The following is a 19794-nucleotide window of genomic DNA, read 5'->3' on the forward strand; positions in this document are numbered from 1 at the left end:
CCTAAGAGACCCATGGACTCTAAATCAAGTGCTAGCAGCCAAGTTAAGATGGAGATGGATGCAAGGGGGGACGGACCTGTGGAAAGAAATCTGGACAACAAAATATAATATGCCATCCACCCCGGAAGAAATACTAAGGAAACAAGAAGCGCCCCGGGGATCAGACATATGGAACCTAACCATTCAAAGCAGGGAATTAATTGATGGGCATATTTTTTGGGAAATCAGAGGAGGCCAGAATGCGAGATTTTGGGAGGAAGCATGGCAACAAAGGGAGAAAATGCTGGACCTACAAGGAATGCAAGAAATCTACAGAACAGGTATGGACAGAGACCTCATTAGGGTTAAAGATTATTGGATAGAAGAAAGAGGAAATGAAGAATGGAGGGAATGGAAATCTATGGATGAATGGAATAGGAATGCAACAGAGGATCAAAAAACTATATTTGGCAAGGAATTAGATTCCAGGAAAATAAAAAAGAGAGGAGGCAGGGACATCCTTCGATGGGGCAAAGAAACGAAAGGAGCGTTCACCATAAAGGAAGCTTATAAAGTAAAGATACAGCAAGAGCAGGGGGAGGAAGAGCAGAAGTGGAGAAAGATATGGAGAAATAAATGGTGGCCGAAGATCAAAATGTTCGCATGGCTGGTAGGAAGGAAACATATTTTAACTTGGGACCGAATTCAAAAAAGAGGTTTCTCAGGTCCATCAAGATGCTGCCTTTGCTATCTAGACGAAGAAGACCAGGAACACCTTCTTAATGGATGCAGCGCGGCCCAATTCCAATGGGAAAAGACTAGAAACTTATTCTCGACCACTGAAAGAAACCCACAGGATATAATTCAAACCCTATGTGAATGGGGAGAAGGAAAGTTTAAAAGCAAGATAGTAAGAAGAGCCTGGAGCATTACAGCAGGCTTCAACGTATGGAATCTTTGGAAAGAGAGAAATGGTCGAATCTTTAAGGGGAAATCTTCAGACCCGGAAGAAGTTTGGAAAAGAACCCTAGGACAAATCAGAGAATCAATCCTAGCGGAAAATTGGGCAGAAGAAGATTGGAAGACCTCTGAGGCAGAAACAAAGATCCTAAAAAGGCTGAACTTGGAACAAGGGATGATCTACCATCAAAAAACAAAGCAGCACCAACCTATAGCAGACCAAAGTCACGCAGTTTATCGAAAGCCACCGGAAGGGTTTATCAAGCTCAACTTCGACGGGGCAGCAAAGGGGAACCCAGGTCCAGCAGGATTTGGAGGAGTCTTCAGAAACAGACAAGGAGAGGTAGAATGGATCTATGCAGAACACGGAGGAACAATGACTAATAACGAAGCGGAATTTATGGCAGTGTATCAGGGTCTCAAAATTGCCATAAGAAATGGATATAGGAAGATAGAAATCGAAGGAGATTCAGCCCTGGTCATTGGTACCATAAGGAAATTAATCCAAGGGAAACAGTGGGAGAAGGTAGTTAAAAGCTGGAGAACAGCGAGTATAGTCCAAGATATCGAGGAAACTCTGAAAGGGATCGAATACAAGATCACCTCTCATGTAAGAAGAGAAGGAAACAAACCCGCGGATTGCTTGGCTAATTGGGGAAGTAAAGAATCATTGGCGAAAGTGGATGACAGCTGGACCAATCAAGCAGCGATGACAAGATGGGACGGCTTAAAACAGCTCATAGACAACGATAACCATGATACAGCATGAGGTTAATCAAAATTTCGCGTGGAGCGGGAGAAGGAGAATAAGGCAGGATCATGCGGCAGCGAAGACAGGACAGAAGGACGGCGGCCTTAACTCCCTGACATCAGCATTTAATGATCATTCAGATCAGCAGGGACGCGGCCCAAAACGAAAACCGGATATCACCGCAGAAACCATCATTCAAAGCGTAAGGGAGATAAGAAGTGGAGAGCAAACCCATCATAAGCGAAAAGGTGGCGAGAATTCTATAAGGCGGAACAGGAGGAGAATGACAGGCAACAAGAATTCGAAGAAGGTGGCGAGAGAAGGGGAGACTTGGCAGAGGAACCATAATCAACGCCTCAATCGCACCAAAATGGCTGAGAGAAGGGATAAGACAGTCCAGGCAGAGAGGGAGGCAGTAGGCGACAGGCACTTCGAACGGGGCCGCGTAAAAATAGAAATAGAAAGCTCAGACGAAATGGAGTATAGCCAGGGGGAAGGTTTCAGGAGCAAGCATTTCGAAACAGGGCAGAGCAGCAAAGGAACTAAGCGAGGCAGAAAGGGCGGAAGATGGAAGACGCATGAACAGAGAGGCAGAGGTCGACCCCGACAACCAACCAGCAACGAGGAGGGTAATCAGGCGCAGAGAAGACGGAAAAGGGGGAAGAAATCGATCAGCATGGTGGTGCATGAAGCTGAACAGGCTTACAATTTGGAGACAAATGTAGACATAAGGAAAATCATTGATGCCATGGAGGACAGGGTGTTAGAGGAACCGTCCGACCCGGAGATGGATGAATGGACCTCGCAGCTGCCGGACCCAGGCAACACGCGAGGCAGATTAACCCTTTACCGCCCCATGGAGCAAGTCGCGGCTGAGATGGTGGAAATGGTACAGGAAACGGCGGAAGCGAAAAAGGAGGTGGCGAACGTGGAAGAGCTGTTGCGTCAACAGAACGAGCAACTCAAGGAAATCCAAGAGATGTTGAAGGAGCTGGGGAAGACCAACGACAGCAACAAATCCGGAAGAGGAAATGCGGCGAATTGAGAGGCCTGTTAACTGTTTTCTTTTTCAATTTAGAATGACACTGCTCTGGTTTTTGAATATTAGTTTGTATGCCATAGCAGTAGTAGTAAAACTGGGTCTGTTAGTAGTACTGGGAAAGAATAGTTTTTTGGAAAAACCTGGCGAGATAGGGCTTAATGTCCTGCAAAGTTTTTTTGACATTTTTCAGCATGAAAACTTTATTGACTGTCTGATGAATAGGAGCCAACAGATCCGGTTTCCCAGTTGGGCGGATTGAGGTTCCTAAGTTTGTACTTTTAAATTTGATGTAGATAATAGAAATGCCGTAGCTTACAAAAAAAAAAAATAGATGACATTTTCTTATTGTCGTTGTGATTGATTGTCACATTATAAATTATATTTATAATTTTCATAGAAAGCAAATTTCAATATATATAAAACACGAAGAGGAATGCATGCCAAAGTAATTATTTAAACAAAAACAAATTACTAGTATGAAACACAAAGAAAAATGTATGCAAAAATAATTATTTAAACAAAAACAGTAATAAAAACAACCATTTGGAAAAACATTTCTTTAACATATTTGTGAAACAATTCAAAATCAATAAATTAAAAAATTTAACAATTAATGTAATGCGTCAATACTTAAATATGAGATGCAGCAAGGAGATAATTAAAAAATTTAACAATTAATGTAATGCGTCAATACTTAAATATGAGATGCAGCAAGGAGATTAATAACCATAGAAATATCAATTTATGCTTGACATTACGATTAGCAAATACCACACATTCATGGAAAACCACTATAAAGAAAGTATAAAAGAAATATTAACACCTAGCATTTTCTAGGCTGAGAAACATATGATACAACTTTCATTTATACTTATGGCTGAGGAACATATGATACAACTTTCATTTATAATTATGCGGAAAAGTTACATTTATGGGCTTTATGTTTAAAAGACAAAGAAGACTTCAAATTTCAGCCTTGGCTTAGTACATTCAAAATGGATTTCACATTAACATGTCTAATAAGTAAAATTTCGTACATTCAAGATGGATTTCACATTAGCATGTCTAATAAGTAAAATTATAAAAAAGGATCTTATCAATACAGCCAAATTCCATGCCGATAACTAGTGGTTTATTCCGGCAGTTACATTCTTATAATGAGAAGTGTAATTTTATGAGATCTTTTGAATAACATCTGTATTGTGGGTTATTTCTTGAGCCTTGGCTTTCGTACATTAAAATTGGATTTCACATCAGCATGTCTAATAAGTTAAATTATAAAAAAATAACCAAGTTCTATTTGGGCAGTTACATTCTTATAATAAGAAATGTAATTTTATGAGATCTTTTGAATAACATCGGTATTTCTTGAAATTTTCTAATTCATGAATAAAATAAAATTTTAGTTTAGTTTGGTTTTAACTTTGCGCATTCACTTATTAATGTAATTTATTAAAATATTTATATTGATGGTCACACGCAAGGAAGACAAGCATATTTCCATAAAGATGAAAAAGAAGAGAGGAGCCAGCGAGGTTTTACAATTATACGGACCCAAGCTTTTAAAAACACAAATAGAAAGATAAATGCATATTTCACGCAGGATAACAATGTCAAGATACAGAAGACAAGCATATTTCCATGCGGATTAAAGAGAAATAGAGGAGCCAGCGAGGTTTCACAATATTACGTATCCTAGCTTTTAAAAGCATAGAGATAGAAAGTTACCGAGGATAGCAACCTCAACATATACAGTTTGATATCAGGGAAGTTGAAACAAACCTAAATCCTTGCATTTATAAAAGATATAGAGAGAGAGAGTATAGATGAACCTGAGAAACCTAAAACAAGGTAGTCTAGGCAGACCGAAGAGGTAGATAGATTTTGGAAATATTTCAAAATATGATAATATGCTAAAGCAGACGCGTACAGGAGAGCATGAGGAAAACAGAAAATGCAATAAACATGATAAGAAAAGCAACTCTTTGTGCGGCCCACCAGCAATTTGTTGCTTCCTGAAATACGGTCCTACTTCCATAGGTGGAGAAGATGCGGATCCTCCAGTTTTGAATAAACATCTCTACTAGAAGATCGCGTCGTTCTTGGAGTTGTCTCCCAGTCTTCAGCAGGCCCAACTGCTGGACGAGATACTGAAGATAAATTACAGTCATCGCTGTAGAGGTGAGGCCGGACAGAATGAGCGGACACCACCTCCAAATCTCGCGACCCTCGTCTGTTCGCTGTGGCGCAGAAAAGACGGTGGTGAGTAGCGCTGCTTGAACGGCGACGTAGAGATATAGCAACTTGATGATGTACATAGTATAGTTGACGCAGGCGGCTTCTAACTGTGACATCCGCCCTTCCATAGACCACAGGATGGTAAGTATGTCAGCCGGTGTGGGCATGGAGCATAGCTATGGGAAGTCGCTGATTATAAGCATCTTCTTCCATTTCTGTGATTGTACTGTATGAAAATTGAATTTAGATGTATCTACACTGCAGTTCAATGTCTTTTTCAATGTCCAGACTTCAATGTCGGATAAATTCACTGAGTCGCGTTATTTATAGGCCCTCGCTCCCCTGGCCAGACACTATCGGGGAAACTTCGACCAATCTTCCTGAAAGTTTGGTAGAGAGTATCAACGGCCACCGTGAACAAAACGGCCGCTCATTGGAAAGTGTTTTATCTCACCACTATCGCTCCTCATTGGAAAGTGTTTTGTGTTCACTGTCGCTCCTCGTTGGAAAATGTTTTGTGTTCACTGTCGCTCCTCATTGGAAAATGTTGGCGCTCCTCATTGGAAAAATTGGAAAATGTTTTGTCAAATAATTGGACTTTATCAACCGCCACCGTGAATAGAGAGTATCAACCGCCAGCGTGAATAAATGTTTTGTCTTTCACCATCGCTCATCGCTCATTGGAAAATGTTTTGTCTTTCACTATCGCTCACGGAAAATGTTCTGTCTTTCACTATCGCCCATCGCTCATCGGAAAATGTTTTGTCTTCACTATCGCTCCTCATTGGATTTCTGGAATCCAACCGACATTGATAAAGTCAAATAATTTAACTTTACCATGTCAATCAGATTCCCAAATATTTAAGCAATCCAACAGGGCCACCCTTATCAATCCTTGGCATCCGCTTAAGTGGCCCGATCGGGCCCAGCTCTCGGCCTCCGTTACATAGACGGACGTCAGAAATTGTTTGTGGTCGGAAACTTTCACCGCTATCCGCCATCCACTGTAGAGTCATTAAGACTCTGTCAGTCGGATAGTTGATTGAAATCAAGGACATCCATGACAAATGATCATCCAGAAACATAAAATATGGTCATCTACCAACGTTTCATTTTCAAATTCAACAGTTTTATGTGGACCACAATGTAGTTGCCTCGTATCCCTTTCTTACATTGTCTCCCATCCCTCTCAAAAAAAAATTGAAATGCTCTGAATCTAGCATAAGCATTAGCCAACCTTTGCACCTCCACGTAGCGACTTGGTGGAGGGAAAGTGTAGAGTTTCATTTTTTTCAATTTCGTTACCATCCATTGACTTACACATATATTGGAATTATTGATTTATTTGAGGATAATTAAAATTTTATTTTTATAATTTTACTTTTATAATTTATAGTTTTTTTTTTTAATTGTAAAGAGTAGGCGATTATCTTAGTATAAAATTGTATCTAAATGTTGAGAATGGAGCTTAATTCTTGAACGTGTTAGTAACTAAGCTACTTCAAGGGTTTTGGAATAGGATCTCATCAAGAAAAGTTATTGTTCATTATCTTGGTTCTTATGGTTCCACTTTTTCTCATATTACTTTAACAATTTTACCAATCTCGATAAACATTGCCCATAGAGTAATTGTATAGATTTTAATTTGTGGGTTGAATCTCTAAACTTCTTGATTGTATCATATAGTCTTAGTTATCAACCAAATTTAGCAGGAAAGAAATGGCCAATGAATGTGGTAACACCAAAATTTTTACCATTTCACTAAACCGAATTTTCCATGGAAGAAATGGCCAACAAATGTGGAAACATCAATTTTCTTGACCATTTCACTAAACCAAATATTCCATAGAAGCAACTGCCAACAAATGTGGAAACATCAATTTTCTTGACCATTTCAAGAAGGTGCATTTAAATGTCCCAAAGTTGAGATAATGTTGGTGTGATTTGAGATAAGGTTGGTGTGGTTATTGTTAGAAAATTATATATTACGGAGCAATGGAACACATAAAATATTGCAGAAATATAAACACAAAAAACGCACAAAACAAGAGAGACACAAATATACGTGGTTCACCCAGTTTGGGCTACGTCCACCCCGAACATCTAGTCCTTCCTTTCTATTATCTAGCAAAATGAAAAGACACAACCTACAACAAATCCGCTGTAATATCCTCTGTTTTCTCTCAAAGTCTCACCTCTCTGTTTCTCGCCCACCGAATACACATCTATTTCACAGCCTCAAATACAATACCCTCATACAAAGAGAGGGGTTGCCTTCTAAGGCAAAAACTTTAAACTAAACATAAGTTCTACCGTTAGATCATCCGCCTAATGAACGGCCCAGATTGACTAGAAATTACTATACTTTTACAAGGCAATTTTACATTTGTTTTTAGCTTCGGGGGTGCTGCCCCCGAGCCCCCGCTGGGGGACCGCTAGCCCCCGGACCCCCCATCCAGGGGGGATCAGTCCCCCCAGACCCCCGCGGGGGACAAGTCCCCCCCGCACCCCCCCGCGTGGAGGGGGTGTACAAGACTTCCTGGGGTATACATCCGGCTGAAACAAAGACCTTTGAACAATCATGCCCCACACACAACAGTTATGTTGTGTTGTAGTAGGTACTCTTTTGAATAGTCACATTTAGTCTATCTACATATTTTCAATGTATTCAATAACATTTTCTTTTGAAGTAGCTAGTGGATTTCAAAAGATCTCTTGGAAAAGCAATTTTAATTATAACAGAAAACATGAGTACCAATGAAAATTATTAAAAAAACTTATCTTCAAATAAATAATAAAAAGAATAGTCTCTTATAAATGTCTCTTTTAAAATTATTTGAGTAATGAAGAGATATTATTAGATACCTTTAAAGTTTTTTTAAAGGTTAAACCAATATTTTTTTTTATACTTTGAAGTTTTTTATGATTTATGGCCAGAGTTTGATAACCATTATTTATTGCTAATCATTATCATGGTCATTTGAGCTTCTATATTGTGCATGCAATGCAATATTTAATATGTATTCTAAGTCTTTTATGTGAAGTTTTTAAATTAACCTTTTATCCTATGTGTATAGGCCCAGTGTAATTGTGAATTTTTTCATATATATTATGTTACTTTCTAATGATTTTTACTAACTTTGAATTATATTAATGTTTTGAAAATGATGCTAAAAAAAAATTGGGTGCTTTTATTTCATTTTTTTTAGAAATTTAAAAGAAATATATAGTTTTTTATCTTTTTTATGGAAAAATGTTACTTGTCACCCACAATGGGATGTCTCTTCAGAAGTTTAATTCGCCCAAAATAGCTTTCATCTTCATTCTTCCCATGAGGTGTGAACCTAAACTAGCCAATACTACATCACATACTAACCAATAAAACTACACCTCAAAAGTATATCATATATCACCATTAATATGTATTACAATATTCCATAAACTAATGAACTATGTTTTGTTCAATGCATAATACATAAATATTTCATATTTTGTATATTTATTATATTATAAATATTTTATTTTTAACGTTTTTTTATTAATTTCAAAATTATTTAAACATTTAAGATTATATTTTAATTTAAATGAAAATTATTTTGAAATACTATTTAAATTTTTAAAAAATTATAGAAATTTTAATATATTTAAAATTTTAATTTGCATTTTTATTAAGAATGTTGAGAATTTTGTTTTATTTACAATGTTATATAAATATTATGGTTTGTCTTTTAGATATTTTTATTCTAAAAATCATGAAAGAAAAAAATATATATATAAAAACTAAAAGTTTAATATAATAATTATATTATTAGCTTAAAAATATTTTTTAATTTAAATTAATTTTATTGTTTCTAATAAATTGAATGCACTTGCAATTTTAAAATTTATACTTATAATAAGGGGATGAGTGGAAAACAACTTTCAAAACAAATGAAGGTCTATATGAGTGGCCGGTGATGCCATGCGGGTTAAGCAATGCCCCTAGTACCTTTATGCGATTGAAGAATGAGATGTTGAAAGAATTTATTGGGAAGTTCGTAATTGTATATCTTGATGATATACTGATTTTTAGTAAAACCAAAGCAGAACATTTTCGACATGTTCGGAGTGTGCTGGCGAAATTGCAGCAAAACAAGTTGCTGATAAACTTGAAAAAATGTTCTTTTCTTCAGAGGGAATTAGTTTATTTTTATTTTCTGATTGCAGAAAATGAGTTAAAGATGGACCCAGAGAAAATTACAGCTATCATTAGCTGGCCATCCCCAGAAAGTATGTTCGAAGTTCGTAGTTTTCATGGGTTGGCAAGTTTCTATCATAAGTTAATAAGGAATTTTAGTGAAATATGCACGCCTATGTTGGACACAATCAAAAAGGCAAGTCAACCTTTCGATTGGACTGAAGCGGCAGAGAAAAGCTTCCAAGTATTGAAGAAGAAGATCATTGAAAGGCCAATCTTGAGATTGCCTGATTTTAACAAACTTTTTCAAGTTAGTTTTGATGCCAGTGGTACAGCCATTAGGGCCGTACTTAGCCAGGAAGACAAACCTGTTGCTTATTTCAGTGAAAAATTGAATGAAAGCAAGCAAAAGTACTCATCTTATGACAAGGAGTTCTATGCTATCGTCCAAGCATTGAAGCATTGGAGACACTATCTGCTAGGTAATGAATTTGTTTTATTTTATGATAATTCTACATTGCAGTACGTGATGCAGCAGCATAAACTGGACCAAAAGCATGCAAAGTGGGTTGAGTACTTGCAAAGCTTCATGTTTGTATTGAAGCATATTAATGGACAGGCCAACAAGGTAGCAGATGCATTGAGCAGGAGAGCTTTGCTCCTACATGAGAGCATGATACAAGTGTTGGGGTTTGAACACCTGAAAGACTTGTATCAGACAGATGTGGATTTCAAGGAGGCTTATGAAGCCTGCCACAACCCTTTGTTGAGGAATAACAGCCCATGGCTGGACTATAACTTACAGGAGAAGCTGCTATTTAAAGGAGGATAGCTATGTATTCCCGACTGTTCGATGAGGGAGAACATCATCCGGGAGAAGCATAACGGAGGTCTAGCCGGACATTTCGGCATTGACAAAACCTTGGATTAGCTTAGTCACTTTTATTACTATTCGAAGATGAGAAGAGATGTGCAACGATTTGTAACCAGGTGTAAAGAGTGTTAGTTAGCGAAAGGACACAACCAGAATACGGGGCTCTGCACACCACTGCCTATTCCAAGTAGACCATGGGACTCAGTCAGCTTGGACTTTGTCTTGGGTCTACCGAGAACACAACGAGGTTACGATTCCATTATGGTAGTAGTGAATCGGTTTTCTAAAATGGCACATTTCATTCCATGTAAAAAAACCAGTGATGCCACTCATGTAGCACACTTGTTTTTCACAGAGATTGTCAGTCTGCACGGTTTTCCTAAGTCTATTGTTACTGACCGGGATGTGAAATTCACAGGACATTTCTAGCTCACCTTGTGGAAGAAGCTGGACACACGGTTGAATTTCAGTTCTGCTTATCACCCACAGACTGATGGACACACTGAAGTGGTAAAAAGGAGCTTGGGAAACTTGCTACGAAGCTTGATTTGAGAAAATTCACAGATGTGGGATCGTGTACTTGCCCAGGCAGAGTCTGCTTACAACAATTCACCGAATCGAAGTACGAGGCACAATCCTTTCTAGTTCTTGTATGGCATGCAGCCTGTTATCACTGAAAAGTCTGTTGCCAAATTTTTTTTGCCTAGCTTAAAGACAGGGTGTTTTCGCAGCGCATAAATACGTTAGCAGTTTCACAGCACCATCTGTTTTAGTGATTTCGTAGCGAAAACACTGACCTTGCACTGGTTGCGCTACGAAATTGGGAAACGACACATATTTAAGGTGGTCTGATGGCTGTGAAAGCATTTTTCAAAAAACAACCTGATGTGCTTTGTATCTTAGGCTAGTGCAAAGACTTAAGAAATTCTGTTGATGTCTAATAAGGCAGTAAAGAATTTGCAGTGGTTGACAGAATATTTCATTGTGATTGATTGGTTTTAGAGCTAAATGTGTAGCTCCGGTTGAATGTACATGGCTGCTATTTTCCAGCCACTTGGTGAATATCCCGTTGCCTCTTTAGCAGTAGATTTGTCAGGTTTATGCACAATCAAAGAATGGAGAGACAGAGTGCAGGCACTTATGCAATATGCGGAAAAGTTGTATAAAAAGATTGTGCACTTGAAACATAATCATCTCTATTAAACACCTCTGTGATAGCACCTTTAATTCTATCATTAGGGCGGTGCTGACGTTACACCAATGCAGAAGTGTGTCAGATATGGGAGCTTTTCTAAAAATAGCTGTTAGTTCGATATGCCAATGCAATATCTAAAGGTAACATTAGAGGATGGCCGTCATTATGAAGATGATCTTTGGGTTAGTGCGCAAGAAACTTTCTGGACCAAAAGAAGCTACATACTAAGGATGGTCCGGGTAGTGGAAAGCCAACACTCTATGTAAAGTCACCCATACAAATTCGGGAAACAGCTAATGGTGGAATAAATCTTACAGGTGTAACAGAGATAGATGTCACCGCTTAAGAAGAAATGGCTTCTGTTTTAGCTCAAGGGTCGTTGTGTCGAGCTACTGGAAGCACTAACATGAATAATCAATCCAGTCGTTCTCATGCTATCTTTACAATCAACATGGTGAATAAGAGGAAATGGGATGCGGCATTAAGTGGTGATCCAGGTACTGCAGAAGATCGGTGTGAAGATTTTCTATATGCAAAGCTTCACTTAGTGGATCTTGCAGGTTCTGAACGAGCCAAGAGGACAGGTGCAGATGGTCTCCGTTTCAAAGAAGGTGTTCACATTAACAAGGGTTTATTGGCACTTGGAAATGTCATAAGTGCATTGGGAGATGAGGAAAAGCGCAAAGAAGGTGGTCATGGATTGGCGATCTTGCTTACAATTTACATTTTGCATTTGGGAGTGCATTTGTCACGCTCAGAACAAATGCTACCTCACACATCTCATGGTTAATTAAAATAGCATTGGTATTCTGTTGTTCTTTGCGCATTTGTTATTCTTGAGCGCATTTTGTTTTTGGGAGCCTAGGTAAATTGGGACCTGTTATGCGCATTTGGGAGTTATACCAGTGTTGAAAGTATATGAGTTGAAGAGGGGAGTCTGCAACTTTAGTCTTCGGAACCAGCAGAACCGTATTTGTCATCTCAAAATGGTGTACAATAATAATGGGTATTTGTTACAGTCAATATGTTCAGTTGATGCAGAGTTACCGCACAGATCTTTCAGCTAGTACCCAAGATTGAGAACTTCCGTTCCACCCTGAGATGTATTAAGTTTTGGGCAAAGGATGGAGACGGTGATGAATGGGCATGCATGCAAACATTGGGCAATTATGTCAGTGGCCATACATCAACACTGTGGGCGGTATCTTTTAATTCTTCCAGAGACAGAATGGTCTCCTGCAGCGATGACTTAACGTTGATGGTTTGGGATACAAGCATAAACCCAGCGGAGAGAAGTGGAAATAATGGGCCCTGGAAACATCTTTGCACCATTTCTGGATATCATGATCGAACAATATTCTCAGTTCACTGGTCAAAGAGCGGTCTTATTGCTAGTGGAGCATCCGATGATTGTATCAGGCTCTTTAGTGAGAAACACTGTAATTTTTAAATGCCTTTATCTTTTGTCAAATATTAAATGAATTCGATTCAAGGAAACTGGATCAGATAAATATATTTCGAGGTGGTGCATGATTCTTTCATCTCAGATTACAGAGCATTGGAAAGGAGTTGTAAGCAAGTCATACCGTGTGGGAATGGGAGTTGATTGATCTGTTGTTCGGAATGTTATAGACATGAAAGCAGTTTATGGAGGATTTGCAGCGGTTCTAGTATCACAGCCAGTTTGGGTTATGTATGTTGTGCCAATCAATATTTCAAACACATTTACAGTCACCTATGAGCGTGGTCTGTTTGGTATATATCAGGACTGGTGTAAGTCATTCAGTATTTACCCCAGAACATACGATTTTTTGCATGATGATCGCTTGTTTTCTAAGGTACAAAGACAAAGATGTCAGGTTCATTGCTGTTACTTGCATTAGTGAGAATCACACTGAAAACATATTTGCTTCAATGCAAACAATTAGGAGTTCAGTTTGAATGAAAGGAAGACTGTGTTTTTTAAATCACACAGCAGTTTCGTAGCGCGCTACGAAACTGCTGTAGGTGGTGATTTTAAACGCAGAGCAGCTATGTTGGTGAGATGATCGAGAAACTTGAAAGAGAGACACCTGTCTATCAGTATAGCCTACAGCACATCCAAGATGTGGCAGTCCGCTCTATTTTGGTCAATTAAAGATAAAAGGCAAGCTCCTTTGGATTCGAATATGGTGAGGCAAATCAAAGACCGACAAACAGGAACAGTTTCCTATATTTCAGGGTGATGGAAAACATGTTATATTAAAGGCCAACAAGCAACTGCAGACACCTGTTCAGTTCACAAAGCATCCAGATCATAAGGCATATGGTGTTATGCGTGGTTATTAAAGGTATTAAATGGCTTGGAGCATAGTCTTTTAGTACATGAAAACTAATGGAAGGCAGGGACCGTGAAAACAGGGCACATATCCTCATCAACTAATGAGTTCATCCACACAGCAAGTATCAGAAGCTGCTCGTTCAGTGAATGTCTCTCCAGCATGTCTTGGTCACTACAGAAATGGTACAGGTGTCAAAGTTCAAGAAAGCATCAATGCACACGAGGAGATAGAATTAGAGTTTCAATAGGAATGGGACTCTATGTATTCACAGCGCAATACCTTTGTATTTAATAAGTTTGTTTAGATATAGATAAGGCAATTAATGATAGGATTTCGAGCTCCCCTCATGCTGGAGGAGGAGTCTCAAGTAGTAGTAGTTTTGTTTTCCTATATATAGGAAAAACTCTGATGTAAAAAAGGTTGGAGATTTTTATAAAAACAGAGTTTTCATATTGGCTTATGTAAAAAGACTTTGACAGAAATAGAAAGAGTACTTTTTCTTCCCAAGATTCATCTTGTGTCTCTAATGCTCAAAGTATATGTGGTTTGGTTTTATTCATCTTGTTTTACAGTTCACTAAACATGCAATCACTCTGAATTCACCTAGTGCTCAGACTTCCTGTGTATGTTTTTTGAGTTGAGGTTCTTCTTGGTAAATGTTTTGAGCATTTAGACATTATATGCCTTGGTTTCCATGATTGAGTAGCCACTTGTTTACTGCAGAAGTGTATGACTCCATAAGCCCAATGGGAGAAGCCTAATTTTTTTGTTCCAACCAGCTTAAATCTCATCTACTGTTTAAAGAGTTAGCCATCTTTTCTTGCCCTTAAAGCATATCAAAAATCTGTGAGAGAGCCCTCTCTGACTAAGGAGGCTAAACCTTAGTCTAAAGCCTGGTCTGAAACAGTTTCATGAGATCTTGCTAAGTAGCAGCCCTTAGTACACGATTTTGTGATAACACAGCCTCCCGTAGTGCATGAGCTACGAGATCTTGGAAACTTACAGAGAAGGAGTGTTGAAGGGGAGGACTTCACCAAAGAAATGATTGACTTACATGAGCAGGTAAAGATGAAATTGCAGAACAACAGTCACAAGTATAAATAACAGGCAGATCTAAAATGACGAGAGGTACAATTTGTACAATTTTTTAGAATTTTTCTACAAATCAGCTAGCTCTGATACCATGTAGAACCTTTTCTACAAATCAGCTAGCTCCGATACCATGTAGAAATTTCCCACCTGTAGATCAACCTGGTAATGCAATGTACTAAAGCAAAACACTTGATCTAATTCTATAAACAATTTAATGGAAGCTTAATCAACCATGAGCAACATCAATAAGAACACATATAACTGATATGGAGAAATCAAACACACATAACACATAAAATATCGTTGGGGAAAGCACCAGCATAAAACCCCAACACTGTATTATCAATCAAGTGGAAATCCTCTTCATAATACAAAATGAATTAGGTCAATAGCTATCCTTCTCTCTCTGTACTCTGATGATCTTCAATCAGAAGATGAAAATCATGGACTACCCAGGCCTCATTATATAGGCCACAAGTCCTCCAATCTCCTATAATAGATCCTTCTCCATGCAAGGAATACTTATTAGAAATATCCAAGCATCTGATAGTACACTGTCCCACATCTGATCTCAACTGGGTCTCTAACAGAACTGACATGTAGCAGTTATCCATGTATGAATCCTCAGTTATCTAAAATAATAGTTGTCACATGCATGCAAGCATTAACAAACTTTTTTCAAAAATTTAACAACTTGTTTAATTAGTCTAACTGGACTTGACTAGTTTAAACTAAGTCAACTGATCCTCTCAATATAGAACTGAACCTTATCTCCTTTAATCAAGGAATAAATTCCTAAATCCAGAGAGAAAATAATTGCATGATCTCATAAAGACTTCTAGTTTAATTTTCCATAACTAATTAACTCCTTGAGATTAATTAATTAATATTTTAAACTGTTGTTAAGACCAAATTCGTTTTTACTTCCTATAGTTAGATCAGGTACTGTTAAAAATAGGAAGGGACCCAGAAATGTTATTTTTAGAAATTTCTATTTTTAGCAGTTTCACCTTTCACCCAATGTGGCCAATGACCTCACTTGCCAAACTGCGATTTTTAGACATGCTATTTTTAGCAGGTCTATTTTTAGCACATTCTAAATTTAACATTTCTTGTTGTATATTTTTCAACACGCCCTCTCAACAAAAAATACTTTCTCTCCAACCCGATCCTGTAACTCTAGAATGTTCTGCATGCAACAAATCTACCCAGTCCACTAGCTTCAACAACACTTGGAACAAAAACACTCCCAACTAACCACTCTTTTGGGCTAGGAACATACTCTGATGCTGAAGCTCTACCTGCTGCTGAAAAGTGTTCCCTCTTTGACATCTGCGCTACTGCAACATCTCCATGCATCTCGCACCATTGCACACCTCTCTATGCCACCTAGCACCGTGCAAAACACTTGTGCCTCTCGCATTGCTGTAACATGCTAGCTATGCGCTGTTCTAGGATTCCCTACACTGTCGCTCTCTCTGTCACTCCATTTACATATGTCTCTACCCAATCAGTTAGTTCTTGCTACTACACATCGAGGCTCTTGTAGCAAGGTCTCATCCAAGAGGTTGGGTACCTTAAGGATCCTGCCCCTCCTCCTTGGACAATCACTCTATATTGCCCCACCTCCTACTTGGAGGTATGGCTGCATGTGAGCCCTCAGACCACATGGCTTGAAGTTTCCCCCTACTGGAGGTCTCTGCATGAGTAGATGTCTCTACTCAATCTCCTCTCAGCTTCCCTTGTTGTGGCTGCTCCACAACCTCCTGAAGCTGCTGCACCAATCGTGGCTCCTCCACAATTGTCTAAGACTTCTTCTAGCTCTGCATGTTGAGAGGTAATTTACACTCCCTCTCAACCAACAAGTATCTAACCTTTGCCTTGCTCCTCAAGGCTTTGCATGCATCTTGTACCTCAAGTGCATACAGGTTCTTGGCTAGCACACCAATCTATTTCCACTTTCCCGCTGTCATGAAATTTTCTAGAAAAAGAGCTGAGTTTAAATCAGTGATATCTCCCTCATCCGAACTCTGATTCAGCCAATTTCTTTTTTGATTTTGGGTATTTTTCTGCAAGGAATCCAAATCTGCTATTTTTTCTGAAAATTTTTTACAAAAATTTTCAGATCTTCTCTGCAAACTCTCAGCCCAAAACTCAAAACTTTGAAGTCTCCACTGCTATATTGTTCTTCCTTGATCACCTGTGCTCTGATACCATGTAGAATTTTGTAGAATTTTTCTACAAATCAGCTAGCTCTGATACCATGTAGAACTTTTTCTACAAATTAGCTAGCTCCAATACCATGTAGAAATTTCCCACCTATAGATCAGCCTGGCAATGCAATGTACTAAAGAAAAACACTTGATCTACTTCTACAAACAATTTAGCGGAAGCTTAATCAACCATGAGCAACATCAATAAGAACACATATAACTAATATGGAGAAATAAATCACACATAACACAGAATATATCACTGGGGAAAGCACCAGCATAAAACCCCAACACTATATTATCAATCAAGTGGAAATCCTCTTCACAATACAAAAAGAATCAGCTCAATAGCTATCTTGCTCTCTTTGTACTCTGATGATCTTCAATCAGAAGATGAAAATCATGGACTAACTAGGCCTCATTATATAGGCCACATGTCCTCCAATCTCCTATAATAGATCCTTCTCCATGCAAGGAATACTTACTAGAAATATCCAAGCATCTGATAGTACATTGTCCCACATCTGATCTCAACTGGGTCTCTAATAGAACTAACATGCAACAATTATCTATGACTGAATCCTCAGTTATCTAAAATAATAGTTGTCACATGCATGCCAGCATTAACAAACTATTTTTCACTAAATTAACAACTTGTTAAATTAGCCTAACTGGACTTGACTAGTTTAAACTAAGTCAATTGATCCTCTCAATATAGAACTGAACCTTATCTCCTTTAATCAAGGAATAAATTCCTAAATCAAGAGAGAAAATAATTGCATGATCTCACAAAGACTTCTAGTTTAATTTTCCATAACTAATTAACTCATGGAGATTAATTAATTAATATTTTAAACTGCTGTTAAGACCAAATTCCTTTTTACTTCCTATAGTTAGATCAGGGATTGCTAAAAATAGGAAGGGACCTAGAAATGCTATTTTTAGAACTTTCTATTTTTAGCAGTTTCACCTCTCACCCAATGTGGCCAATGACCTCACTGGCCAAACTGCTATTTTTAGATATGCTATTTTTAGCACGTCTATTTTTGGCACATTCTAAATTTAACATTTCTTGTTGCACATTTTTCAACACAATTTAATGTGGGGGATGAAGTCCTTGCACATTTACATAGAGAAAGGTTCCCAAAAGGTGAGTATAATAAGATGAAGTTTAAAAAAATTGGTCCTCGTAAAATCTTATGCAAATTCTTTGCAAATGCCTATGAACTCCAGCGGCCTCTAGGAATAGGCATATCGCCTATTTTTAATGTGGAAAATCTGTTTCCATACACTGCTAGTCCTAAAGACGACAGTTCAACACTGCCAGATCGGGATACCCAGGCAGGAGGAGATACTTGGATGAGATAAATGCCTTCAGCACAGCCCCTTGAGATCGAGAGAATCCTCGATACACAGGTAGCCAGGCGAACTCACAAGAAAGAATACCTACAGTACTTGGTCAAATGGAAAAATCGCCCTATTGAGGACAGTACATGGCTTGATGCAAATCAAATACAACATGCAAGGTATTCAACTTAGGAGCTTATGGACATGACAAGATATTCAGTTGAGGAGCTCATGGATGGGAGCCATGATTTTTCACCTACCCTGGGAGCCTGATGCAGGAGCATCTAGCTCAAGTAGGGCATGGCTGTTAATTGTCTCATGCCAGCAGTTGACTTATTTTTTATTTATTTATTTGTTTTGTTTAGTGGTTGTCTCAGCCAATATTTAGGGTTTATTAATCACTTGCTTTTATTTTCGTTTTATTTTATATTTAATCTTGTTTAGTATTTACATCAAGAAAAGGACAATTACTTAAAACTACGAAATGTAACTACCGAGAAATTTGCTAACTGTCTGCAACATGTAAAAGAAAAAACACATCAATGTAATGGGGATCATCATAGATGGAGGAAGAAAATTAATAGAAAGAGAACAATATTTTTTTAATGGAGAAATATATCTGCTTTCCTACAGTTACAAGAATCTCCTACGGAGTCACTGGAAATTGTTCATTCTTTTCACAAGTAAATAACCACCTAAGACTATTCATTCCCTTTACAAGCAACTAATTATAGGTACACGATTGGAGTTACACAGCAACCAGAGCGTTCGAGTGCACAACCAGGAAAGTCCACAAAGATGAAGTAAAATTTGACCAAGATAAGTTATAGGTAACAAACTGTTTCATTATCAATTAATAAGTTGCACTGTGCACAAACAGTAAAGGAGTTTTTTTTAATAAATATACATATATGCAAATAACAGTAAAAACCATCTGTTCAACAAGAGGAATAGAACCAAAAGTTCGACAATCGATATACATGCTCGAAGGCCACAATAATTATAATCAAACATATATTTAGTTACAAAGACTGCTACAGGCTTAGAGCCATAAACAGGTGGACTATAAACCTCCTGAGCACATAACAAAGAAAAAAATAAAAGCATATATCCGCAAAAGAACCAAGGAATAACACTACCCAATTTTGGGTGCAAGAGGCCGAATTTGGGCACAAGAAACTCCGCAACGGGACTGCGAGTAGCCACCTATAGTCACCCACCGGCGAATGTTAGTGACAGCTAAGTATGAAGAAACAAAGACTGAAAGAACAGGTTGTGGAAGAATATACCGGAGGAGCGAACCAACCGAGGCCAACCGAGGGTTGCATTACAAAGGTCATAGCTAAGGACTTGCCCACTGTAACAAGGAGCAATAATGTCAGTGTTTGCAGAATAATGAGAGAGAAATAGCTAGCAAGGAGAAAGAACCTACCTGTCAAACCAGTGTCGAGAACCAGTCAGAGAACCGAGCCGCTCCATAGCGCAACATGCAAACAGGACAAACAGAGTTTTAGTTGAAGGATGACTGTGTAAAACGAGTAAACAAAGGATGAACTCAACAACAGTAACATCAACAAAAATTGCAGAGAGTGGACAGTGAAAGCT

The sequence above is a fragment of the Pinus tabuliformis genome, chromosome 7 (assembly GCF_031772625.1).
Source record: "Pinus tabuliformis cultivar Carrire ecotype Pingquan chromosome 7, CPIR1, whole genome shotgun sequence".
NCBI lineage: Eukaryota > Viridiplantae > Streptophyta > Pinopsida > Pinales > Pinaceae > Pinus > Pinus tabuliformis.